This window comes from Rhinolophus ferrumequinum, chromosome 26 (assembly GCF_004115265.2).
Source record: "Rhinolophus ferrumequinum isolate MPI-CBG mRhiFer1 chromosome 26, mRhiFer1_v1.p, whole genome shotgun sequence".
NCBI classification, from domain to species: domain Eukaryota; kingdom Metazoa; phylum Chordata; class Mammalia; order Chiroptera; family Rhinolophidae; genus Rhinolophus; species Rhinolophus ferrumequinum.
The window spans coordinates 28478185-28505763 of record NC_046309.1 but is presented as its reverse complement, the minus strand read 5'-3'; the positions used below and the strand labels follow the sequence as shown (position 1 = coordinate 28505763).

At 36.8% G+C, this 27579-nt stretch overlaps 1 protein-coding gene across 3 annotated transcripts in view; it reads left to right on the top strand.

The window, feature by feature from the left end:
* FOXP2 (forkhead box P2) overlaps nt 1-27579 on the top strand; it is a 606662-nt gene that overhangs the window by 220721 nt on the left and 358362 nt on the right. For all 3 annotated transcript variants that reach the window (XM_033099057.1, XM_033099059.1, XM_033099058.1), the window contains one exon: nt 3797-3887. The gene's annotated coding sequence lies outside the window, so the exon portion shown is untranslated. The remainder of the gene's footprint in view (nt 1-3796; nt 3888-27579) is intronic.

Sequence of the window (27579 nt, the reverse complement as noted above, 5' to 3'; positions counted from 1 at the left end):
TGCCTTTTCCAGTTGATCTTACTTTCCTTTACTAGCTTAAGTTGTTGTTTTCATAGGGTTTTTTGTTAAAGAATTAACTGATCATTCAGTTCTTAAGTGATCATTTGGTATAATTAAGTGATCATTATGATAACTGTGACCAGTAACCTATGACATGTTCCTTTTCTTCTTTCATGAAGTTTAAGTTACTAAAATAATATGTACTTTTATTAAAGTTTTATTTAAATAAAATCTGCATGTTTCAGTGGTGAAATGTTCTTTATAGTTTTAATTAGCATCTTGCATTTTCTTTTGTTTTAAATTTGACTTTTATTCAAGAAGTACATCCACAGAGTTAAAAAATAGAATTAAACAAATGCTCATTACATTGAAAAATAGCAATCCTCTGCCCTGCACCTTCCCACTAGGACAGTTCTCCAGAGGCAACGAGCTTTTGGCATTTCCATCCATAATTTGAAATGATTTCCAGATTGCTATTTCTTGATTTATCAATTTTAAACATTAATTTTGCATAGTGAACATGGAGAAATTAGTGGGAGAGAAAGACATGTCAGTAAAAAAGTGAAATAAAATCTAAGCTGATATATGCTACAGTAGATTTCGGTGCAACTTGTTTTGGATCCATAAAGAACAGGTAGGAATTTTAAGTCTTTCAAATTGCTTTTAAGAATAACTGTATTACAGCTATATGAAAGGATGCTCAACTTCACTAGCTATTAGGGAAATGCATATCAAAACCACAATGAGATACCACATCACAGCTATTAGAATGGCCATTATCAGCAAGACAAGTAATAACAAGTGTTGGAGAGGCTGTAGAGAAAAAGGAACCCTCATAAACTGTTGATGGGAGTGTAAATTGTACAGCCACTTTGGAAAACAGTATGGAGGTGTCTCAAAAAATTAAGAATAGAATCCTTCTTCTGAATATCTACCCTCAAAAATCTGAAAACATTTATTTATAAAGATATATGTACCCCTACGTTCATTGCAGCATTATTTACAGTGACCAAGACATGGAATCAACTAAAGTGTCCTTTGATAAATGATTGGATAAAGAAGATATGGTTCATATATGTAATGGAATACTATTCAGCCGTAAGAAAAGATAAAATACTATCATTTGCAACAATATGCATGGATCTTGAGATTATCATGCTAAGCGAAATAAGTCAGCTAGATAAAGTTGAGAACCATATGATTTCACTCATATCTGGGATATAAAATTGAAGGCAACAAATGAATAAGACAGGGAAGCAAAAACTCATAGACACAGACAACAGTTTTGTCGTTACCAGAGGGTAAGGGGGGAAGGGGTCGTAGAAGAGGGTAAAAGGGATCCAATATATGGTGATGGAAGGAGAACTGATTCTGGGCAGTAAATACACAAGTAATATATAGATGATGTATTATAGAATTGTATGCTTGAAACCTATATAATTTTACTTACTAATGTGACCCCAATATATTTAACAAGGAAAAAGGAAAAAAAAGAATATCTGTATTGTTTAAGCTTCCATTAGCAGTAAACAAGAGTGCTCACTCATCTTTCTGTATTCTTGGCAACACTAGATAGAATTGAGCATTCAAATTTATGTTATTCTGATAACATGCAAGTATAGTGGTATTACATTGATTTCTTAATTTGCATCTTTCTGATAACTAGTGATTTTGAGCATTTAAAACTATATTTTATAGCTATTCTGAATGCTTCTCCTGGGAAACTGCCTTTTCAAGTTTTTTGCTCACTTTTTAGTTTCCTTTGAGTATATATTCTAATATTAATTCCTTGTTGGTTTTAGGTATTCTCTCGGTTTATCTATGGAATTTATCTATGGTATCCTTCAGTAAAAAAATTCTCATTTTGATTTAGCCAACTTCATCAGTTTTATACCTGATTATTTATGGTTTTAAGTCTTATTTCAGAATTGTTTTTTTACTTCGAAATCTCAAAAATAGTTACCTAAACTTGTTTTATTAGCTATGAAAAGGTAACTTTCTCATTAAAACTCTTTAATCTCATTGGAATCTAAATTTCCATGTGGTGTAAAATAAGTAGCTAAGTTTATTTTTTGTCATATATTGAGACTGTTTTTCTTTCTCCATACAATGTGTCACCACCAAAGTTTCTTTTACTTTATGATGTTACCCTTACCATATATGAAGCTCTCATTGATAGTGGGTTTATTTCTGAGCTCTATATTCCTGCATCATAATACTTGGCATCCATGTATTTGTCCTTCATTTTTGAATTTTACTTTGATATTAATAGGCCTTTTATAGCATATACTTTTAAAATGGGTTTGTAGGTCTTTTTCTAAATCTAGAATTTATAGATTGATGTAGGGAAAATTGATATCCACGAATGTGGGAAAAGATAAATAAGTAGTATGGAATTAGGGAATAATTTTGACTGCTAGATTTTAATAAGAAATCTGTTGCTGGAGAAGGTCCAAGATGGCAGATTAGATTGAAAAAATAAAATAAAATAAAATAAAAAAGAAAAGAAATCTGTTTCTTTGGGTGGCATATTAATAGACGGGAAATAATTACGGAAGAAAGATTAACACAAGAGTGGAGCCTACCCGGGTGCAAAATTTGATCTGTAGGATAAATAAGGAAAACAGAAGCAGTAGACAAAGAATGCAAGAATGTAACGAAAAGGAGTTTGAATTAACTTAATTTCTATGTCCTTGAGTTACCTTATTACTTATGACTAACTTAAACAGTGGTTTCAAGTTAGGCTTTGTAAAATACTAAGGCTTTGTGGAATACCCCCACAAATTAATTCCCCACATTCTGGGGAAATAATAGTGGTGATACTGAGTATTTGGGATTCTGTTTCAACCAGAACGCTTTATTTTTATCTGTTTCATTAATTGACCCCCTCACTAAGATTTCATTGGAAGAAAGGACTTTTAGCCAACTGTGTTTGGAAACTATTTAAGTAAAATGAGTGAAATGTCTAAATGCTCAACAAAGGTGGCATATGCTGTCATCCATCCCTTTAGTGCCCATCGCAGACATTGCTAACTGACCACTGTACTCCTCCTTGCCGCAGACTCAGATTGAGCCTCCACACCGCCTTCCACGTGGTCACTACCAGTCGGTCAGTGTTGGTGTGCAAGTCAAACCCATTTTGTATCTGTACACCACCAAGTCTTAAAATTTTATTGGACCTTCAGATCACTTATTTTAGCCTAAGAAAGGTAGTATGAGCTTAATATTTCAGGTTAAAGAAGGAAGAGACCAGAAAAGAGAGTGGTTAAATAGGAAATGGATCTGGAAAATATGAATTAAAGTAGGTATTAAGGTAATAACCCTTGCACTGTGATTATAAGGAGAAAATGCTTACTACCAATTCGTTAATTGTATAAAGGCCTTCATAGCTCATTAAGTATGTGTTGAAGAGGCAATTGAAATCAGTCATGTTTTCACTTGGGAACCTTGAGACATAAATAATTTTATTCTATAAATTTAAAAATTAATCGCCAAAAGTTTAAAACTTCCAAAGGGATGCGAGAGTAGGAAATAAAATCTACATCTCTTGGAAATGTATCTCATACTGTCTCCATGGTCCTTGCTTTGTATCAAACAATGGATTTGAAGTTCTCTAAATTAAAATGTAGAAAAGCATTTCAAACATATTGAAGATTCAAAAAGCAATGAATACATTGACAGTTATCCATATTTGAGGTTGAATATGTTTTATGTTCTGTGAAGTCATTGAACTAATTATGACATAAATTCAGAGTTGATTTTCAAAGCAGTGACAATTATTTGTCTCTGTTAACAGGGCTGCTCTATTGTGATGTTGGGATTGAATTTACTGAGGACTCTATATCAAGGTTGACTTCAAAGTTTTGTGGAAGATCTGCAAGAAATAGGTAAGTGGCCTTTTGGGAATAATTATATTTTGTTCGTTGTGCTTATTTCTGTTTTTCTAATGTTTATTTTATTCTTTAATTTTGGGGTTCAGTATCTTTGCCCAAAGGTCAAAATGTTATCAGTAAACCAGAGACATGTCAAGTCCGGCGAGAGGAATATTTACCTCTGTCTCTTCTCTTGAGCTTCCCATTTTGCTCCTGGCTGTGCTCTCTCTCGTATTAAATTTGGCCTCTTTTTTTTTTTTTTTTTTTTGAAAATTAACCTAAGTGTATGCATAATGTGAATTTGATTTTAAAATATTGACATGATTAGGCAAGAAAAGCTGTTGGAGTATTTTCTGTTACCATTATGCTGGCCTTTTATACTGATGTTTTCAGTGTTAATTTATTAAGATTCAGTTGATATTAAGGTTGTGGGGGGATGTAGAAATGTCAGAAAATAAAGAGAATAATATATTTGTAATTTTTTTCTAAAAAGTTTGATTTTTCTTATATACTCTTTGAGACCCAGCAAATCAGCTGTCTAGAAAGCATTTGTTTTCTTTTTAATCTTTCACTTCTTTAAATCTGATGGTGGTTTTCCTTGGTAACTGTATCAATTTAGAAAACTTTAAATCCATTTTTTGGTACCAAGTAAGGACCACGGAGACAAGATGAGATGTGTTTCCAAGAGATGCAGATTTTGTTCCCGTCTTACTCAGTATGTAATGTTTCTATAAAATTAGTTTTTCAGAGCCATTATTAAATGATGGTATCAGTCAAATAGTATGTCATAAGTGGTCATATGTGTCATAATATAATTATAAAAAGAAAACAAAAATAAATTTTAGGTGAAGAATTTGTATCATTTCTCTCCCAAGTTTTTACCCCCCAAAAGACGGAAACCTTGGTGCCCTGACTTCTTCAGAATTTTTTTTCTTGCCCCAGAATTCTTCCTCCAGGGGATTCACCATCACCAACAGGCCTTGGGATTCTCCCTGTTCCACCCACATTGTTCTACCCTTCTCTATAACTTCTCCAGATGGAGGCTCCCTATCTTCCTGAGAGATTTTTGTCAGTGTGCTTGAATTATAAGGTCAAATATTTCTTGGTATTTCACCTACTATTTAGCCTGTGGACTTTTTCTTGATTTATACCAACTTTATCATTTTTTCAAATATACAAACAAAATGATTCCATATTTATTTAGCCTTTAAGATTTTTGAAGCACTTTGGAATCCTTTTACTTCATTTTACTCTTTCAATTAAGTCATTAATTTTATTCTTGCATTGTTTACGATGTAAGTAAAGCTGACATTATTATTCTTTGTTTAGTAAGTGGAGAGACTAAAAGGCAAAGGATTGAAATGATTTGGAAAAAGGAATATGTAGCTGGATAGGATTTTACAGCTAATAATAAACAATTAGGTGTTATTAGAACCCATATCTGCTAATACTCAATCTTTTTCTCTGGGTTATGCACATAATTTATGCTTACTACAGACAATGGTTGGGTGATAGACTCCATGTTTGTAAGGCCTTTAAATATTTAAATGTCCATTTTTTTAATAATAGGACATTTGCTTTAGTAATAGCTGGGAGATTTTAGATTTATAAACAGGAGTTACTTGACAATTAACTCATGGAACTATGAAAGAAACAATTTTTAGAAAATAAATGATTTTTAGAAAATAGAGAGTCTCCTTTCCAGAAGGGAACAGAATTATGTTTAAAGTTAGTCCTCAAAATTGCTTCTAGAACTTGCTAATTAGACTTTTTCTAGTCATATGCTTATAATAGCAGTTTTTTTAAAAATGAAGACCAACCACATACTGATATAAATAATACATATGCATAATGCCAATGGTTCATCTTAATGAAACAGTACATTCTGAAAAAAGCATTTTTTTTCCTTGGAAATATATAGACTTATGACCCTTAGAGCTAGAAGTATTAGAAGAGAAGTATAAAATGCTGGAGAAGCAAGGACTTGGGAGTCGGGGAGATACAGGTTTACATTCCTGCAGCTCGTTGTTAGCTTTTTTTAAACACCCTTGGTTAATTTCCTTAAATCTTTGCATCTCAGTTTTCAAACAGTACAATGAGGGACAGATATAACTGTTTTTGGATTATTGTAAGAATTTAGCAGTTGATACATACCTGTTTTCAAGAAATATTAGTTTTCTTCTTCCTTTTCCACTGCTCTGTTGTCTTTCCCCCAAAATCCCTAAAGCGAATACTTGGTTGAATCTTCCTTTTTTTCAAAAAAGTTGTTTAGTGTTATCCTGAGAGAGGTTAAACAACTTGCCCTAGGTTATGCTTCTGAAATGGAAGCTAAAATGTTGTTTCATACAACCTACAACTGGAAGTGTCTGTGTATCTGAGTAAATGGGTAGTTGAGTGAGTGTGCATGTGTATCTGTGTGTTTTACTTCACAATATTTACAATTATTTTCAGTTTCCATTGTAAGAGTATTAAATCTAAATAAAATACCAGTTTTAGTTATTTCAATGGAGTAAAAATACGCTTCATTCTGATACTTATAGAAAATTGCTATAATTTTTATAAATACTAAATAAAATCAGGCATCATACATGACAAAATGTTGGCTCTAATTTTCAATGACTGTAAAGCAAATGCACTATGCAGGGAGCTGCTGTGGCTGAGGTCGGGCTGGATCAGCGATGCGCGGTGCGGTGACGTTTTGGGGAAAAAGAGCAGTGTGAACAAGGAAGTAGGGAGGCTGTGGAGTGTAGCTGTTGAAAATGCAAGTGTGGAAATCAGATTGCTTAGAACTGAGTTATGGTTCCAAAACAAAGCTACCGTATGTGAGACCTTGGGCAAATCATTTAAAGTCTCTAACCCTTAATTTCTGACTCTAGAAAATAGAGACATAGTGCTAACTTTATAGTTTTGATTTGAGACTAAATGTGTAAATACATATAGAGGGCATAGTAAGCATTAAAAAAAAGTTAGTTTTTGTTTTGTTCCCTGTTATATTAGTTTCAAAGGTTGACTGTGTTATCCAGGCTGCTTAGCAAATATCTTGCATAACATTCTAACTTTGGTCCCAGAGATGGTAAAAATGAGTTAATTCTGTAAATGTGCTCTCTGTGTTTTTGTTAGCATGTGTATTAGTTTTCTAGTGCTGTATAACATATTGCATATTTAAAACCTTAAAACAAGATTTATTTATTTATTATCTCATGGTTTCCAGGAGTCAGGAGAACAGGCATGGTTTAGCTCAGGGTCTTACTCACTGCAATCAAAGCATTGACCAGGCTGCGGTTTTCATTTGGCATTCAGGGTCCTCTTCCAAATTCACTGGGTTTGGCAGAATTTAGTTCATTGCTGTTGTGAGACTGCAGTCCTCAGCTCCTAGAGGCTGCCCACGGTTCCCATCCACGCGGCCCTTTCCATGTGCAATGGACATTGTAGCTGGTTGCTTCTTCAGGGCCAGCTGGAGAGTCTGTCTGCTTGCTAGCAAGATAGAGCTGTGTGTGTGTACGTACGTAGGTATGTATGTATGTATGTATATAGAATATGTATGTGTGCATTAACATAATCACTGAAGTGACATCCCATAACTTTTGCCATATTTTGCTGGTTAGAGGCACATCACAACCTGCCCACGTGCAGGGGGAGGGAATTACACAGGGTGTGAACATTGGGGCCACCCTAAGGTCTGTCCGTCACAGCATGTTAAATTTCTTGATTTAAAATTAATGTAACCTGTTATTTTAGATTTCTACAATTACACAATATTTAATAAAAAAAAAGAATATTGTCACTAATTGTAAAATTTTGTTCTCTGTTATGCATACAGTATAACTCCAAATAGGCCATTTTGCCCTGCCTAATATTTATCTATTATTTTAAGCTGGCACATCACCAAACTAAATACAGCCTACTCTGGAATTTAATACTCTCCAGAACCTGACAATACCCAGCCCTTTCTTGCCATTATTCCCATATGCATACCCGGAAGTACCTGCCCCCCACTAGCTCCCATCATTGAACTACCTGCCCCCCACGAGCCCACATCTTTGCCAGTACACATCCTATTGTTTCTTTCCCTTTCTCTTTCTCTTTAAAGCACATTTACATCTCCACCTCTTCTATTACATTTTCCCTGTTTCTTTCCTTCTCTTTAGAGAGCCCAGAATTTTTCTTGCATAGTCTCATATCTGTGTTACCTATAGCTTTGTATATAATAGTATCTTAAAAAATATTCACTAAATATAAAAGTGCCTTCTTGATTTAGAACAGTGGTCAGTTTGAGAGTCACATTTGAAAGGATTTTCTTCATAGATTATCCAGTCTTACATTGACTCAGTAATCGGAAGTGCACCTCAAATAACCCTTAAATTACCTGTAGGAATCCATTATCACTTACACATTTGGAAACGATTGCACGTGGGAGGAACATGCCTAATCCAGCTCCAGAAGAAGGTCTGTAGTGGCAGCCTCTATGGGTCCTTCATGGTGTCTGTCTCCGGCTCGTCACACCGTTGCGCCCTGCCCCATGTTTGCCAGAGGTGAGCTGTGAGGCCTGTTGAATGTAGCACAAGGAACGGTAGGTTGTTTTTCACATTAGGTTGTGCAAGACATTCAGATATCTGTTTTGGGTGTTCTTTCTCTTTCTTCTTTGCCTTCTCCCACCCATCCAGGCCTTCTCCCCGTCCCTTCCTCTCTGTCTTCCTCCTTGCTGTGAGGAAGGCTAGCTGCCATGGAGAGATCCAGGTGGTGAGGAACTAAGCTCTCTGACTAAAAGACAGGGAGGAACTGGCACTAACTTGTAACTTCCTGAGGAACCCTAAGCCTGACACAACCACTCCTGGATTCCTGCTCCTCAGAAACGCTGTGAGATAATAAATATTTTTTGTTCTAAGCTGCTAAGTTTGTAGTTAATTTGTCATGTAACAATTGATAATGAATATGTTCTATGATATCTTACCCCTAAAATTATTTCCAAAAATTTCCGCATTATCCTGCACTTTGCACGGGATATAAGGATTAATAGTGTACTGAATATGTGGTCTGTAAGTAAATGTAATGGGATAGGCATGTATATTTATAACATAGTGAGCCTAGTGAGAAGAAAATGTGGAATGTTTAGATTTCATTTGGAATACTGATTTTGTAATATACCGAGACCACGTTTAATCTCTTACCCGTTGATCACATCAATGTTGGAGAGTCATACCTACTTGGGACTGGGTAGGTCTGGGTGCTCGTCTAGTACTGGTTCTTTTGTAGAAGAACTGTTTGGAATCGTTAAAAACACTCTTCTCCTTACAGAATCTGAGCTTGCAGAATCTGTTTTGCTAATGTATCATGCTAGTGTTCTGTTGGTCTTTATTAATGTCCTTACAGAGTTATAAAGAATAGAGGTACATGGAAGCATCTAGATATATGTACATATATTTGGGGTCCTATGCTTTGACATGTTGAGTTCACTAGAAAAATAATATATTTGATCCCCAGAAAAGTGAGTCAATAAGTATGTATCAGCAAGTAATAGAGCAACGTTTTTTTCTTATAAATTGACATTAAGCCGTCGTTCCATATTTCACTCCTCATGATTTTACTGTGATGATAGAACCTGCACAAAAATACTGTTATATTAAAAAATCAGTACTGTGTTATATTTAAAAAAGAAAAACAAAGGAAATTTATTCCTATCGAAAAAAGGAAAGTTTACATTTATACTATTAAATTTGTGGCTTGGAATGATCTACTAGTAAAATTTTTGATACTGTTATACAAAATAGCAAAATATGGATTTTAACTGGCATGGTTTTCAGTTCAGCTGAACATTAAGTACATTTTTAATGGTCTTATTTGCTGGGAAGAACACCATTACAATAAACTGCTTTTTACAGCCCATATCAAGTATGAACCAGCATCACTTATTACAAAGTTTGTGCTTTGGGAAACATTTTCACGGCATCTAACAGTTCTGCCCCACATTTCTTGGAATTACTCTTTAATGATATCATTTTCCAAAATGAGTTGTTGATCAGATTTACTGATTGTTTTGTGGTTAAAATCTCATCCAACAGCTATATTTAAAATGTCATACAAATTTGTAAGGAAAGGTCCACTGCGATTACTGTTATATTAGTAATTGTATGCAATGTTATAGAAGAAATGCTATTCACTTGAATGTATTTACTATTTTTCCACCTTATATGATATCCGAGGGGTGAATATGAAACCTCGTTTTTAACTGTTGGCAATTCAGTTTTTACTGTTGTCTGCTGGGAAACAGATGACTGTTGCTGTAGGCGTCATGTAAAATACAGTGCGATTCTGAAGCCTGCTTTAGCAGTCAGCCTCGGTACATGCTCTTCGCGTTGTTCGCCCAGCACCACTTGGCAGGAGCCATGCCTGCGAAGCTGGGGCTAGCCTTCCTCTTAGGCTGTGTCGTCGTTAGGCTGCCGCACATTTTCGCTGCAGCTCTGCCTTATCCCACTTTCTAGATGCAACTCACAGCACAGTAGGTCTAATACAGATTAACGCCTTTGCCTGAAGACTGATTGAAACGTGTGTCTCAGACTTGCTAATGCTCACTGAACCATTTTATTGAAGATAAAGTAAATAAAATAGGTTGCGGTATGAGAATTCTCTGAAATCAAATGGAATAATTTGGCAGGGTTAAGCCCATGAAGAAAGCAACACAGTGAAAAAGATGGGAATACTTTTTTATGGTTAGTATATCAAGGCATAAATATTCTTGTTCTGTTGGGCCTCAATATTAATTTTGTCCCAACAATTAAATGTTAAACATAATTCTCAACTGCCATATTTTTGGTCTTAAACAATGATCCTCTTTAAGAAAGTAACATGAATAAAAACTTCTCAGACTACACTATTGTGATGATTTTTTCTTTGTCTTTTTCTGACACTTAAGTTCATGGGTCAGTAGCCTCAGAGAATTTAATAAACAACACAAATGAATGGATTTGCCAAAGTGCACTCTGGAATCTTAAGTTTGGAAAATAACAGTAATCCTGAGCCGACTAAAAGATGCTAGTAAATGAGTATTTTATTCACTAATTGCAAGAATGCATTCACATGAGAACAACCTTTTTTGGAAACTGTCCTGTGACATTTTGTTTTCTGGTTGACTACAACTGTTAATGTTTACATAAAGAATTATAAAATACATGTTTTGTACATATTATCGTTTAAAATAATTTGGGGGAGAAAGAAAGATGTTTGAGTGACCTTATCATCTTGGAATCTATACAATTATAACGATAATAGCATATGATGCCACAATAACATACACTGACATTTAATTTGTAAAATACAAGGATCTGAGCACTTGGATAAAGATGTGGAAAAGTCTGATGCAGAGAACTCAAGATCTCATATTTGATTGCCTAGGTCAGATTCAATCAGATTAAAAGTAAATATTATAGAAGAAAGATTAAAGGGTTTTGTTAGAAAAGTTTCTGAACTTGCTAATTAAAGCCAGTTTTTCTCTTCAACTTTATAAAGAATCTGTCATATTAATATTTTCTTCTATAATTTCTCTTATGGTTTCTCCAAATTCAAGAAAATTTTAGTGTATAGCCCTCTTAAATGTGTGGTCATTTTGCTAATATATTTCATTCATTTGTTTCTCAGGTAATGATTAATGCTTACCTTTTAGTCATTTAAATACACTTTAAATTTAAATTCATTAAATGCATTTTTCTTGTCTCTAGGTACCCAGAACCCCATCATTTCTTACAACTATGAGCTATTTATGTCACAATGATTTCAACTAACTTTGTCAGCGGTTAGATGCAATGCCTACATTGCATTCTTATATGAACAATGAGCCATCTCTTTAAAAATATTTTTATTAAAAAATGTAGCTAGCATACAACATTATATCAGTTTCATTACACCACAGTTGTTCAACATTTATATACCTAAAGAAGTGATCACCCTAAGTCCAGCAACCAGCTGACACTGTACCACGCTATCACAATATTATTGATTATATTCCCCATGCTGTACGTTACATCCCCAAGACTTAATTTGTTTTATACCTGGAAATTTGACCTCTTATTCCCTTTCACCTTTTGCTCTCCTTTTTTACTTTTTCAATTACACTTAACATGCAATATTATTTTATATTAATTTCAAGTGTACAGCATAAATTAGACATTTATGTAATTTAACAAGTGACACCCTAATTATCCTGGTACCCACATGGCACAATACATAGTTATTACCATGTTATTGGCTATATTCCCTATGCTTTACTTTACATCCCATGACTGTTTTGTAATTACCTGTTTGTACTTCTTAATCCCTTCACATTTTTCACCTGTGCCCCAACTCCCCTCCCAACTATCATCCCAACAAATCCAGTACCAACCTGACACATACATAGTTATTACAGTATTATTGACTATATTCCTGTGCTATACCCTACATTCCCATAACTACTTTGTAAAAACCAATTTGTACTTCTTAATTCCTTCCCTTTTTTCACCCACCTCTTCAAGCCCCTTCCTTCTGGCACCCATCAAAATATTTTCTGTATCTCTAAGTATGTTTCTGTTGTGTTTGTTTGCTTATCTTATTCTTTTTTTTTTTTTTAGTTTCAGGTATACAAAACAATGTAATAGACATTTATCATTTATATCCCTCACACAGTGATGACCCCTCCCCCCATCTGCCACCTCTCTGACATTGCATACAGCCATTACATTTCCACTATCTCTATTCCTAATGCTGTACTCCACTTCTTGTAACTATATATATTCTTTAGATTTCACATATAAGCGAAATCAAATTGCATCTGTCTTTCTCTGTCTGATATACTCCACTCAACACAATATCCTCCAGGTCCATGCTGCCGCCGCAGATGGCAAGGACCCATTCCCTCCCCTGGCTGAGCAATATTCCATTGTATGTATGTATCATCTATTTATCCATTCATCCATCAATGGACACCCAGGCTGCCTCCACATCTTGGCCATTGTAAACAATGCTGCAATGAACATATGGATGTACACATCCCTTTTGAAGTAGCATTTTGGGTTTGTTCAAATAAATACCCAGAAGTGGGGGATTACTGGGTTCTTCTTTGTCTCTTGTTATAGGCTTGGTTTTAAAGTCTGTTTTGTCTAATATAAGTACTGTTACCCGAGCTTTTATTTCTATTTCCATTTTCATGAAATAACTTGAAGTGAGTCTCTTGTAGGCAGTATATGTAAAGGTCTTGTTTTTTTATCCATAGCTACCCAATGTCTTTTGAGTGGAGATTTAATACATTTACATTGAAAGTAATTCTTTATTGATATGTAGATGCTGCCATTTTATTATTCATAATTTTGATTTTTTTTTTCCATCTTAAAGAAGTCCCTTTAACATTTCTTATTATACTGGTTTGGTAGTGATAAACTCCTTCAGCTTTTTCTTGTCTGGGAAGCTATTTATCTGTCTTCGATTTTAAGGATTACAGTAGTCTTGATTGTAGATCCTTGCTTTTCATTACTTTGAATATTTCTTGCCATTCTCTTCAGGCCTAGAAAGTTTCTGTTGAGAAATCAGCTGACAATCTTATGGGAGCTCCTTTATAACTTATTAGTTGCATTTCACTTGCTACTTTTAGGATTCTCTTTTTCTTTACCCTTTGGCATTTTAATTATGATGTGTCTTGGTGTTGGCCTGTTTGGGTTCATCTTGTTTGGGATTCTCTGTGCTTCCTGGGCTTGTACGTCTATTTTATTTGCCATGCTAGGGAAGATTTCAGTCATTATTTGTTCAAACATTCAAGTGAATGTTGTTACACTTAATGTTGTCCCAGAGATCTCTTAAACTATCCTCATTTTTTTTTTTTTAATTCCCTTTTCCTTTTACTTTTCCAATTGGGTGTTTTCTACTACCTTGTCTTCCAAATCACTGATTTGATCCTCTGCCTCATCTAGTCTGTTGGTGATTTATTCTGGTGCATTCTTCATTTTCACTTATTGTATTCTTAACTTCTGGCCGGTTCTTTTTTATGGTTTCTATTTATTTTTTAATGCTCTCTATCTTTTTGTTGAAGTTCTCACTAAGTTCTTTGAGCATCCTTATAATCAGTGTTTTGAACTCTGTATCATGCTTGCTTGCCTCCATTTGTTTAGGTTATTTTTTTATTTTATTTTTTCTTTTTTTGAGTTTTCTCTTGTTCCTTTTGGAATGTATTTCTTTGCTTCCTCATTTTGGTTGCCTCTGGGTTTGTTTCTATGTATTAGGTAGATCTGCTATGTCACCCGGTCTTGCCAGGTGGCCAGTGTAGTAGGTGTCCTGTGGGGCCCAGTGGCACAGTCTCCCTGGTCACCTGCTCTGGGTGCTACAGGAGTGTCCCTTGTGTGGGTTGTGTGTGCCCTCCTGTTATAGTTGGACCTTGATGACTATTGGCACTTGAGTGGGTGGGATTGACCCTCAGGCTGACTGACTGTGGGGTTTGGCCATGTCCACAGCTTATAGGCTGCTGTGCAAGGGGCTTACCTCTTGGAGCAGAATTCACCCCAGTTGGTTCTGGTGTCTGTTGAGATCACTCTTTGGGTGTGCTGCTTGTGGGGTAATTGGGTGGTGCTCTGCTGTGGTCTGAAGCCAACCTCCAAGTATGTTGGTTCTGGTGTCTTTTAGGAGGGGTTCTGGTGCAGTCCCAGGTCATCCATTGCCTGTGACTGGTTGTGGACTACCTGATGGTTGGTATTGATCTGTGGTTGGCCGCTGCCTGTGATTTACTTGGGGACACACGGGAGAGACCACACTGTGAACCTAGGATGGCTACCACCAGTATTGGGTCTGGGGTAGCTCTGCAAAAAGTCAGGGCACACTGAGACCTGCTGCCACCTGCCAACTCCTGTAAGGTTCAGCCGCTGATAAAGCCTCAAGCAGTAGGGAGTTGGGTGTGGCAGGTCTCAGGGATTCACAAGAATGGAGCAAGTGGAGCTCATCAGACCAATTCAAATTCAGATTTGGCCATGGACTTGGGGGAGGGCTCAGCACAGGAAAGATGGCACCCATCTGCCAGCTGCATGAGGAAGGACCCCACATAGGGAAAATGGTGACTATCTTCCAGCCCTCACCTGAAGCCACACACCTCAGTCTCCCTCTGGGATGTCTCCATTGCCCCTCGAGTCACTGACCCTTCACCAGAGCCCAGAGTGAGTTCCTGTGGATGAGTCTGTGTGGGCTGTTTAAGAGGACATCTGAGTTTCTCATAGTCTTCCATCTCACCCAGATGGTTGGAATATGCACTGTTTTTCCTCACCAGATGTGGGGGCTCCTATTCCTGCTGCCAGGAGTCCGGGTTGGGGAGCCAGGTGTGAGACTGGTGGCCCTTGCTCCTCCATGGGTAACCTCTGTGGCCAAGATATCCCTCCCTATTTTCATTCACCAAGTGGAGGTTTGGGGCCAGTTTGTTGGTGTGTTCCGCCCACCCCCTATCGTGATATGGCTGCTTCTTTATATCCTTACTTATAAAACTTCTGTTCAACTAGACTTCATATGATTCTCCAGGTTGATTGTTTTATAATTTAGTTGTAATTTTGATGTGTTCTCGGGATGAGGTAATCACAGTGTTTACTCCACCATCTTGTATCCCACCACCTAACAATGAGCCATCTTTGACACACTGTTTGCTCTTTTAGATAATGTTGTCCACCACGAACTACTGAGGTTCCTAACCCTAAATTTGACCATTTTTCCTCCATAGGGTTCAGTCAGGGTTCAGGATGCCTTTGGCAGCGTGAAAGGCTTAAAAAGAATAAACATGTTTCATGTTCTCTTGTGAGTGACCTGAAAGAGAAGTTATCACATTTCAGTTTTTTTTTTATGTAGTAAGGCTAAAAGTGTAATTAGTTACCCAATATTTATTTAATACTCTCATACACAGCATGAAGATGTTTTGGTAATGACAGTGGTCCCATGAGATTTTAATGGAATTGAAAAATTTCTATTGCCTAGTAATGTCACAGCTATCATAATGTCATAGCAAAGCACATTCCTCATGTGTTTGTGGTGAGGTTGGTGTAAAAAACCTACTGCACTGCAGGTCATATAAAAGTATAGCACAGACAATTACGTAATAATTGATACTGATAATAAATGACTATTATTGTTTATGTATTTAGTATATTATACTTTTATCATTATTTTGGAGTATACTCTTTCTACTTATTAAAAAAAAGTTTTCTCTAAAACAGTATGTTGTGTTATGCTAGTAGCAGCTTCATACATCTGGTGTTTACATTGAGTGCATAATTTTCTCTTGAGCTTGATTAAGTCTAATGTTGTTATGTTCATCATGGCCCCAAAGTGTACAGAATCCATTGCCAGTGTTGCCAGTAAGAGACCACATCAAGTGATTGATCTGGAAATGAAATTATAAGTTATTAAGGACTACAAAGTTGGAAAGTCAGTGATGGTTATTGCTCACCAATCAGGCATGTCCTAGAACAAAATGACAGAAGCTGTTAAAAGATGTGTTTCTTGAAGGCAAAGAAACTAACATAAATTTGAGACTTAAAGAATTTCTGTTGACTTGGATTAAAGACAAGATAGAAGCATGCCCCTCTTAGCACCATGGCAATCACAGACGAAGCAAAAGTTTGTTTGTGATGTTGAAAGCAAAGGATGTACCTAACTATGACATTGAATTGATTGTTGGCTCTGAGTGGTTTAAATGATTGCTATTCATTACATAATCTGAAAGTGAGTCGTTAGTGCACGAGTATTGATGTGAAGGCAGCTGAAAATATTTTGGAAACTGTAGATAAGCTGGTTGTGAGGAAAATTACTTGGCAGAGCAAATATAGAAGAAACCTCCCTATTCTGGAAATGGATGCCTAAGAGAAATTTCGTCCATAAGGAGGCCAGGTTTCAAGGTTCTTATGGACAAGATAACAGTGTTGCTTGGAGGCCACATTACAGGCTACAAATGGAAGCCCTCTGTGATCTGGAACAGTGAGAGCCCAGGGCCTTCAGGCATATCAATAAGCCCATACTGCCTGTGTAGTGCAGGAGCACATGAAGCATGGTGACTGAACTCCTCTTCCAAGATGCCCTTCTGGATTGCTATGCCAGAAAATGGAGAAGTGATATTTGGAAAATAAACCTTTCAAGAATTTGCTTATTGTTGATAATGCTCCTGGATATCCTCTTTTTTTCCTTCATCCCAATATCAGAGTGGTATTTCTATCTTCCAAATACCACTACTTTGATCAAACCAATGGACCAAGGAGTTATAGCAATTATAAGGCCTACTGCCTGAAGAGGACTTTTGCCCAGGCAACTGAGAAAACACTGATGCAGTTCTGGAAGGATTACAACATCTATGACTGCATCAGGAAGCATGCTTGGGCTTGTGGTGGTGTTGTTGCAGGCGGCTAGGTGACGCTTCTGCCTGGGAGACCCAGAGAAGGGCACCACGACCACTGGGTTTTTGGCATCGTGCAGGAAAGAATTCAAGCATGAGCCATAATAAAAGTAAAGCAAAGATCAGTTTATTCAAGCAGAGGAGAAGGAAGAAGCAGGCTATTTGAGAAACAGAGCAGCCCCTCTCTTACCAGGGTATAAGCCTCTTATCAGTGTCCCTTTAATTAGGGGCTGTATATTCAAATTTGTAGGAGGAATATTCAGGGATTTTCTGGGAGAGGGCGGAGATTTCCCTGAAGAGCTTCACTGGCCATTTATGTCCTTTTATAGTTTTTCTCTTTCCAACAGTGGTACTGTGGGGTGGGTCTTTTAGTATGTAACACACTGTAATGTGTGTAAAATGAATCTTAGTGTCGCTGCTTGGTGAAATGCATTGACTTGTAGGATTTAGCTTGTCGCAGTTGATCTTAGTCAGCTACAACACCACGAAAGGTCCATCTAGCCTTGGGGTCTGGTGAAGGGTAGAGATTTCTTGTCCCACAGCCAACCTTCTATCTACCTCAGTGTCACCAAGGAGTGTATGAATGGCATCTGTAAGAAGACACTCAAGAGGTTCATTCATGACTTCAGAAGATTTGCCACCAATGAGGAAATTGAAAAAAATCAAAAGACTGGTTGGGAATGCAGATAGCTTGATCCTGGTTGTGATTAGAAGGACACTGAGGAACTGACCCCTGAGGACATGTGGGAACTCGATCAGGAACGCATAGCTGAAGAAGAGGCAAGAGAAAAGGAAACTGCAGGAGAAGAAAAAGGGGAACCCAAAGAAAATTCACAGTGAAGGGGTTAGCAGATGCTCTTGCAGACCTCAAACTCCTTAAAAAGTTTGAAAACATGGACCCCAACACTGAAAGGTTTTCATTAATAGAGAGGAATGTTCATGGTGCATTATCTGTTTACAAGCAAATCTATGACGAAAAAAAGAAACAATCCAAGTAAACCACCATAAACATATTTCTGAAAAGAGTGTCCTCAAGAAGAGCGTCAGGCAGGTCCTTCAGGAGGTTTTCCAGGAGAAGGCATGGTTATCCTATGAGATGACAACTGCTTGAGTCTCCTGAAGACCTCCCAGTGGGACAGGATGTGGAGGTCAGAATCAGGATCCTGAGCCTATGTAGGCTTACATGAATTTGTGTCTTAGTTTTTAACAAGTAAGTTTAAAATTAAAAAAGTAATACAAATTTTAAAAATAGAAAAAATGCTTATAAAATAAAGATATAAAGAAAGAATATATTTTTGCACAGTTGTACGTGTTTGGGTTTTAAGCTAATCATTACAAAAAAGTCTAAAATTTAAAAATTAAAAAAGTTTATAAAGTAAAAATGTTACAATAAACTAAGGTTAATATTTATTGAAGAAAGGAAAATAGTTTTATAAATTTAGTGCAGCCTAAGTGTGCAGTGTTTATAGTCTCCAGTCATGTACAGTAACATCCTGGGCCTTCACATCCACTCCCAAATCCTCATTGATTCCCCCAGAGCAAATTCCAGTCCTGCCAGCTCCACTCATAGTCAGTGCCCTATACAGGGGAGTCATTTTTTAATCTTTCATACTGTATTTTTACTGTCTTTTTTCTGTGTTTAGATATGTTAGCTACAGACACTTGTGCTTGTGTTACAGTTGCCTTCTGTGTACAGTACAGTAACATGCTGTACAGGCTTGCAGCCTCAGAGCAATGGAATGCTCTATGATGTTTGCTCGATGAAACTGCCTAGCGATGCATTCTCATAACACATCCTTGTCATTAAGCCACACATGATTGTAATTTTATATTCTTAGTGTTCTCTTGCCCTTATATTTTATATTTGTTTATCTCCATTGCTAAATTCTACATATTTCCAATTAACCAGCTATGTTAAAGTCCATTTCTTTATCCAGAACTACATCTTATTTACTCTGGACTCCAACCATTTATCTCCTTTGAGATGTTGGTTTTCAATATGAACTTGCCTTCAGGAAATTATGTGTTAAGAAAAGTTTTCTTGAAATCAGGAGAGCACTACACTGAGGCTCTGAGAAGCCTTGGTTCCTTTAACAATATGTTCTAGAAGTTTAGCAACATGACAAACTGCAAATAAGAGGAACTGGTAGTAGAAGTATATTTAGTGAGTCAGTTCCTGATCTCTCGTTATTTCCTCATACTTTCCCTACTCTCTTGGTCATCCATATTCCTGCTATGGCCCTCAGATAGCACCCCACTTTGGGCTCCACATAATGATGGTGGTGAAGGTGATGATAGTGATGATGATGGTGATGATGGTGATGATGATGGTGGCGGTGATGATGGTGGTGATGATGATGATTATAGTGATGATGATGATGATGGTGATGATGATGATGGTGATTATGGTGATGATGGTAATAATGGTGATGATGGTGATGGTGGTGGTGATGATGGTGGTGATAATGATGATGATGGCGATGACAGTGAAGATGATAGCAGTGATGATGATGGTGATGATGATGATGATGGTGATGATGATGATGGTGATTATGGTGATGATGGTAATAATGGTGATGATGGTGATGGTGGTGGTGATGATGGTGGTGATAATGATGATGATGGCGATGACAGTGAAGATGATAGCAGTGATGATGATGGTGATGATGATGATGATGGCTGGCATTTATTGAGTACTGGGTACTCTTCTAAGTGATTCACCAGCATTAAGTCATTTAATACTCACAATCTATAAATCAGATATTTGTGAGGTAGAGACCATTATTGTCCCCATTTTACAAATGAAAGAGTGGGCCCAGATGGGTTCAATAATTTACATAACGTTGTACGACTCCTTTGTGGTGGAGCTCAGATCTGAACTAAGGCAGGCTAGGGTCAAAGTCCTCCATTGCTCTATTGCCTAGAACTGTTAAATAACCTCTCTTCTCATGTGATTTATTTGTGATCCAAAACACAGTATGTATTTAAGATGTATTTAAGCATAAAGAGGTTTATGGTGCCATTTATCACTCTGTATATTAAATGTTTGGAAGCTAGGATAGTCTAAATGAGTTTAACTTCTGAGTTATGGAATATATTAAAAATAAATCACTTCTTTTCTTTCAAATGGAAAAATCTGGATTAAGGTATGAAAATGTTATTAAGTAAGAATCCATTAAATCTATTTAAGAAATTGGTAAGAATGATTTGTAATTAGTATTTGAATCAATTGAAAGGGATTGCTTCATGACTACTTTAAAATTTTATGCTTTCTAAAACCTTTATTTACACTACATGTTTAGCAATTTTCTTATATGACTATAACACAGATACATTAGAACTTAATTCTGAAATATTAAAAATGCACAAGGTGTGATCAAATGATACGGTGAATGTTTAAATAAAAATAATTTATTACAGTAAAAGACACATTGCCATTAATCCCCCTCAAAATACTCCCCCTCACTTCAACAAACTTATCCCATTTTTCTTGCAACTTTCTGAAGCAGTTCTGGAAGTCTTTCTTTCCTTCTTTCTTTCTTTCCTTCCTTCCTTCCTTCCTTCCTTCCTTCCTTCCCTTCCCTTCCCCTTCCCTTCCCCTTCCCCTTCCCCTTCCCCTTCCTCCTTCCTTCCTTCCTTCCTTCCTTCCTTCCTTCCTTCCTTCCTTCCTTCCTTCCTTCCTTCCTTCCTTCCTTTCTAATTAAAGTTTATTGGGGTGACAATTGTTAGTAAAATTACATCGATTTCAGGTGTACAATTCTGTGATACATCATCTATATGTCACATTGTGTGTTCATCACCCAAAGTCAGTTCTCCTTCCATCACCATATATTTGATCCCTTTTACCCTCATCTACCACCCTCCTTCCCCCTACCCTCTGGTAACCACTAAACTATTGTCTGTGTCTATGAGTTTTTATTTCTTCATTTGTTTGTCTTTTTCCTTTGTTGCTTTCAGTTTTATATACTGCACATCAGTGAAATCATATGGTTCTTGACTTTTTCTGTCTGACTTATTTCGCTTAGCATTATAATTTCAAGATCCATCTATGTTGTTGTGAATAGCACTATTTCATCTTTTCTTATGGCAGAATAGTATTCCATTGTGTATATATACCACAACTTCTTTATCCATTCACCTATCGAAGGACACTTTGGTTGTTTCCATGTCTTGGCCACTGTAAGTAAAGCTGCAGTGAACACCAGAGCACGTATATCTTTATGGATAAATGTTTTTAGAGTTTTTTGGTAGATACCCAAGAGAGAGATTGCTGGCCATAAGGTAATTCTATTTTTAATTTTTTGAGGTATCTCCACACTGCCTTCCATAGCAGCTGCACCAATCTGCATTCCCACCAACAGTGTAGGGGGGTTCCTTTTTCTCCACAGCCTCTCCAGCACTTGTTACTATTTGTCTTGTTGATGATAGCTATTTTAATTGGTGTGAAGTGATACCTCACTGTGGTTTTTATTTGCATTGCTGTGATGATTAGTGATGTTGAGCATCTTTTCTTTTCATATGTATTGGCCATCTGTATGTCCTCTTTGGAGAAACATCTATTCAGGTCCTATGCCCATTTTTGAATTGGATTGTTTGTCTTTTTGTTGCTGAGTTCTATGAGTTCCTTATATATTTTGGATATTAGCCCATTATTGGAGGAGTTGTTTGCATAAATCTTCTCCCATTCAGTTAGTTGCCTCTTTATTTTGTCAATGGATTCTTTTGCTGTACAGAAGCTTTTTAGTTTGATATAGTCCCATTCATTTATTTTAGCTTTTACTTCCCTTGCCTTTGAAGTCAAATTAATAAAATGCTCTTTGAACTCAAGGCCCATAAGTTTAGCACCTATGATTTCTTCTATGCAGTTTATTGTGTCAGGTCTCATGCTTAAGTCTTTGATCCATTTTGAATTAATTTTGGTACATGGTGACAGATAGCAGTCCAGTTTCATTCTTTTGCAAGTGGCTATCCAATTCTCCCAGCACCATTTATTGAAGAGGCTGCCTTTCCTCCATTGTATGTTTTTAGCTTTGTCAAAAATTATCTGTCCATATTTATGTGGTTTTATTTCTGGGTTCTCAATTCTATTCCATTGGTCTATGCGTCTGTGTTTCTGCCAATACCATGCTATTTTGATTATTGTTGCCCAGTAGTACAAGCTAAAGTCAGGGAGTGTGATACCTCCAGTATTGTTTTTTCTTAGGATTGCTTTGGCTATTTGGGGTCTTTTGTAGTTCCATACAAATCTGATGATTTTTTTGTTCTATTTCTTTAAAAAATGACATTGGGATTTTGATGGGGATTGCATTAAATCTGTATATTGCTTTGGGTAATATGGCCATTTTAACTATGTTGATTCTTCCAATCCATGAGCACGAAATGTCTTTGCATTCCTTTGTGTCTTCTTCAGTTTTTTAAAAAAATGTCTTATAGTTTTCAGCATATAAGTTTTTCACATCCTTGGTTAACTTTATTCCTATGTATTAATTTTTTGTTGCAATTGAAAAAGGAATTTTTTTTAATTTCCTTTTTTGAGATATCATTGTTAGTATATAGGAATGCAATGGACTTTTTTACGTTGATTTTGTAGCCAGCAACTTTACTGTATTCATTTATTGTTTCTAATACCTTTGTGGTGGAGTCTTTAAGGTTTTCTATGTACAACATCATGTCATCTGCAAAACGTGACAATTTAACTTCTTCATTCCCTATTTGGGTGCCTTTTATTCCTTTTTCTTGGCTGATTGCTCTGGCTAGGACTTCCAATACTGTATTGAAAAGCAGAGGTGATAGGGGACAGCCCTGTTGTGTTCCTGAACATAGAGCAAAGGACTTTAGCTTTTCACTGTTAATTATATTAGCTGAGGATTTGTCTTACATGGTCTTTATTACGTTCAGGTATTTTCTTTCTATACCCATTTTATTAAGTGTTTTAATCATAAATGGATGTTGTATCTTGTCAAATGCTTTTTCTGCATCCATTGATATAATCATATGATTTTTGTCTTTTATTTTGTTTATGTGGTGTATCACATTGATTGATTTGCATGTGTTGAACCATCCATGTGCCCCTGAGATGAATCCCACTTGATCAATTGGTTTAATACATTGTTGCATTCGATTTGCTAGAATTTTGTTTAGGATTTTTGCATCTGTATTTATCAGAGATATTGGTCTGTAATTTTTTTTGTTTGTGTGTTATCCTTACCAGGTTTTTGTATCAGGGTAATGTTGGACTCATAAAATGAGTTAGGGTGTACTGTCTCTTCTTCAATTTTTTGGAAGAGTTTGAGTAGGACAGGTATTAGATCCTTTTTGAAGGTTTGGTAGAATTCACTAGTGAAGCCATCTGATCCCGGACTTTTGCTTTTAGGACGGTTTCAGATGACTGATTCAATGTCCTTACTGGTGATCGGTCTATTTAGATTTTCTAATTCTTTGTTAGACAGGAAGGCTATATATTTCTAAGGACATGTCCATTTCTTCCAGGTTATTGAATTTGGTGACATGCAGTCCTTCATAGTATTCTTGGGTGATCCTTTGTATTTCTGTGGTAACTACCCCCTTTTCATTTCTGACTTTGTGTATTTGTGTCTTTTCTCTTTTTATCTTAGTGAGTCTATCCAAGGGTTTGTCAATTTTATTAATCTTCTCATAGAACCAGCTCTTTTGTTGCATTAATTTTTTCTGTTGTCTTTTTGTTCTCTATTTCATTTAGTTCTGCTCTGATTTTTATTGTTTCCTTCCTTCTGCTGACTTTGGGTTTCTTTTGTTCTTTTTTCTTCTAGTGCTTTAAGGTGTAATGTGAGGTTAACTATCTTCTTAATGTGAGGGATTTTTCTTCCTTCTTAAGATAGGCCTGTAATGAATGACATAATTTCCCTCTTAAAACTGCCTCCTAAAAATTTTGGTAGGATGTATTTTCATTCTCATCTGTTTCCATGTATCTTGTATCTCTCATCTTATTTCTTCTTTGACCCAATCTTTCTTTAAAGGTATGTTGTTTAATCTTCACATAGTTGTGGTTTTTCCTGCTTTCTTTTTGCAGTTGATATTCAATTTCAAAGCCTTGTGATCAGAGAATATGCTTGGTATGATTTCGATCTTCTTAAATTTGCTGAGGTTAGTTTTATGTCCCTATATATGGTCTATCCTTGAGAATGTTCCATGTACACTAGAAAAGAATGTATAGTCTGATGTTCTAGGATGAAGTGTTCTATAAATGTCAATTATGCCCATTTCATCTAATGTGTCATTTATGGCTGATATTTCTTTATTTATTTTCTGTTTGGATGATCTATCCATAGTTGTCAAGGATGTATTTAAGTCCCCCAGTATAATTGTGTTTTGGTCAATTTCTCCCTTTAGTTCTTTTAGTAGTTGCTTTGTATATTTCGGTGCTCCCTGTTTGGGGACATGAATATTGATGACTGTTATGTCTTCTTGTTGTATAGTCCCCTTTACCATTATGAAATGCCCACCTTTGTCTCTTGTTACTTTTTTTATCCTGACGTCTGTTTCATCTGATGTAGATAGCTGTACTTGCTTTTCTCTGACTACCATTTGTTTGGAGTGTCAATTTCCATCCTTTCACTTTGAGTATCTATTTGCCCTTGTAGCTGAGATGTCTCTTGGAGGTAGCATATGGTTCAGTTTAGTTTTTTGATCCAATCTGCTATTCTGTGCCTTTTTATTGGTGAGTTCAGTACATTTACATTTAGGGTGACTATTGATATGTGAGGATTTCCTATCATTCTATCTTTGGTTTTCTGGTTGGACTGTGTCTCCATTGTTTCTTTGCCTTTTTGTTGCTGTCTTATCATTTCAGTTTGATGTTATTCTATGATTTTTTCCTCTGTTTCTTCTTTTTATATGTTATGTACTTCAGTTCAGGATTTTTATTTTTTGAGTGGTTACCATTAAGTTTATGTAAAAGAAAGTTTCATATATATAGTATTACATTTTCTTCAGTATGCTTGCTTTCTCCATTCCCCCATGCTGGTTTAGACCTTTATTTTCTCCCCTTTTATGTTGTGTTGTCAACACATTATCCCTATTTATGCTGTGAGTTGATTTCTGTGCTGCAGTAGCAAGTTGTATTTTCCCTTGTGTTTTGTTTGTTTGTTTGTTTGTTTTTCCTTCTTTACCCTGCATGTTATGTTTAAGTGTATAGTGTCCTATTTGGTGTAGGGGTGCTATTTCCTGCTTCTGTCTGTCTGTTCATAACAGTACTCATGATTTTATATTCTTTTGCTTTTTTGTTTGAGGTTGAATAACCTCCTTCAGTATTTCTTGTAGTGCAGGTCATGCATTAGAAAATTCTCCCAGCTTCTGTATATCTGGAAAGGTCTTTATTCCGCCTTCATATCTAAAGGATATCTTTACTGGATATATTATTCTTGGCTCATAATTTCTCTTTTTCAATAGTTTGAATATTTGATTCCACTCCTTCATGGCTTGTAGAGTTTTTGCCGAAAAAGCTGATGATAATCTAATGGGCTTTCCTTTGTAGGTTACCATCTTTTCCCTGGCTGTCTTGAGGATTCTTTCTTTGTCGTTAATTTTTGACAGTTTCAATACAATGTGCCTTGGAGAAGGCCTGTTGGGATTGAGGTAATTAGGTGCTCAATTTGCTTCTTGGATTTGAGGATCCATTTCTTTCTACAAGTTTGGGAAGTTCTCATTGACTATTTGTTTGAATATACTCTCTGTTTTCTTCTCCCTTTCTTTGTCTTCTGGTGTATCCATTATTATTATGTTGCTCTTTCTGATGGAGTCAGAAAATTCTTGGAGAGTTCTTTCAATCACTTTAACTCTCAAGTCTCTCTCTTCTTCCATCTGCATCATTTCCAGATTTCTATCTTCGATGTCACTGATTCTTTCCTCCATATGGTCAGCTCTATTCACTAAGCTGGCTATTTCATTCTTCATTTCTTTTACTGAGTTCTTAATCTCCAGAAATTCTATTTGGTTCTTTTAAAAATTTCAATCTCTTTGGTAAAATGTTCGTTTTGTTCTTTGATTGTGTTTTTGAGTTCATTAAACTGCCTTTCTGTGTTTTCTTGCATCTCTTTGACTTTTTTCAGAACTGCAATCTTGAATTGTCTGTCATTTAAGTCACATATTTCCATGTCTTTAAGTTCATTTTCTGGAGACCTCATTTTCTTTCTGAGCTGCCTGTTGCCTTGGTTATTCATGACAATTAATGAATTATTATTTCTCTTCCCAGGCATATACAGGAGTGGGTTCTGCAACAGGTTGGTAGAAAGAGGTCTTTCTTTTGCTTTTCCATAGCTTTTGGTAGAATGCATTATTTTCTCTCTGAGTGCAGCCTTTTATTCACTCTCACACTGTAGTGTTATATTTTCTCTTCACTGTTTCAGCTTCTCACACAATGGTAAGATTCCCTGGAAGGCAGGCATCTCCTCTGTGCAAAGGTCACCTGGGTCTCAGGGTACTGCCTCTGTGGGGGGATGTGGAGAGCTTCCGAAGTTCTGAAGGTCTTCCTGCACCAGATTCAGGGCCTGTGTGTTTCAGTGGATCTGTTTATTCCTGCAGAGATCCACCCAGATAAGTGGGTGCAGGGGCGGGGTGGGTTGTGACAGGTGGCTCTGAGCAATGGCGGTGACCACCAGCACAGCCAGTCCTGCACCCAGGGCTCCCTCCCCTTCGGTGGAACTAGTGGACTGCAAGTCCGTGGCTGCAGGCTGCAGTTCTCAGAACTGCAAATATTCTGTTCTTTTGATCTGACACTGCTACCGTTCTGCTTCTAGCACTGGGAGGGTGGTTGTTGGGTGAGTTCTGCGAGGGTTGGGAAGGAGTGACTAGGCTCCACACCTATGCCTTCCATTCCCTGCTCAGCAGTGAGGGCTTAAACCACCGTTTTCACCCTTTTTCCCCTCAGCCTTTGCTCTGAGGTCTCTGCCATGAGCATTGGGTTCAGCTGTGTTATATGCTGTCCCCTCAACCCTGTGGGCCATTAACGAAGCCCTAGCAGTCCGAGTTCTTCCCTCTCCCGTGACTGTGGTAGTTGTACAATGCAGGGAGCTCTGAGCTCCAAGCTTCGTCTACTCCTGTGCCCTGGCGGCCTGCGTCTCCGCACTTCCTGGTTCCCTACTCCCCCACTCTCCCAATTTGCCCACCTTTAGATGATTTCAGTTGCACATCTCTTGGTCTAGCCTGTCTGCTGTGCAGGGAGTCCTTTGTGAAATTGTAGCGTTCAATTTGTTGTAAATTCTAGGGGAGATTTCAAGAGGCTCACCTCATGCCGCCATTTCTATGATATCATTCTGGAAGTCCTCTTTCATGAATTTCTTTAGTTGCACTGTTGTG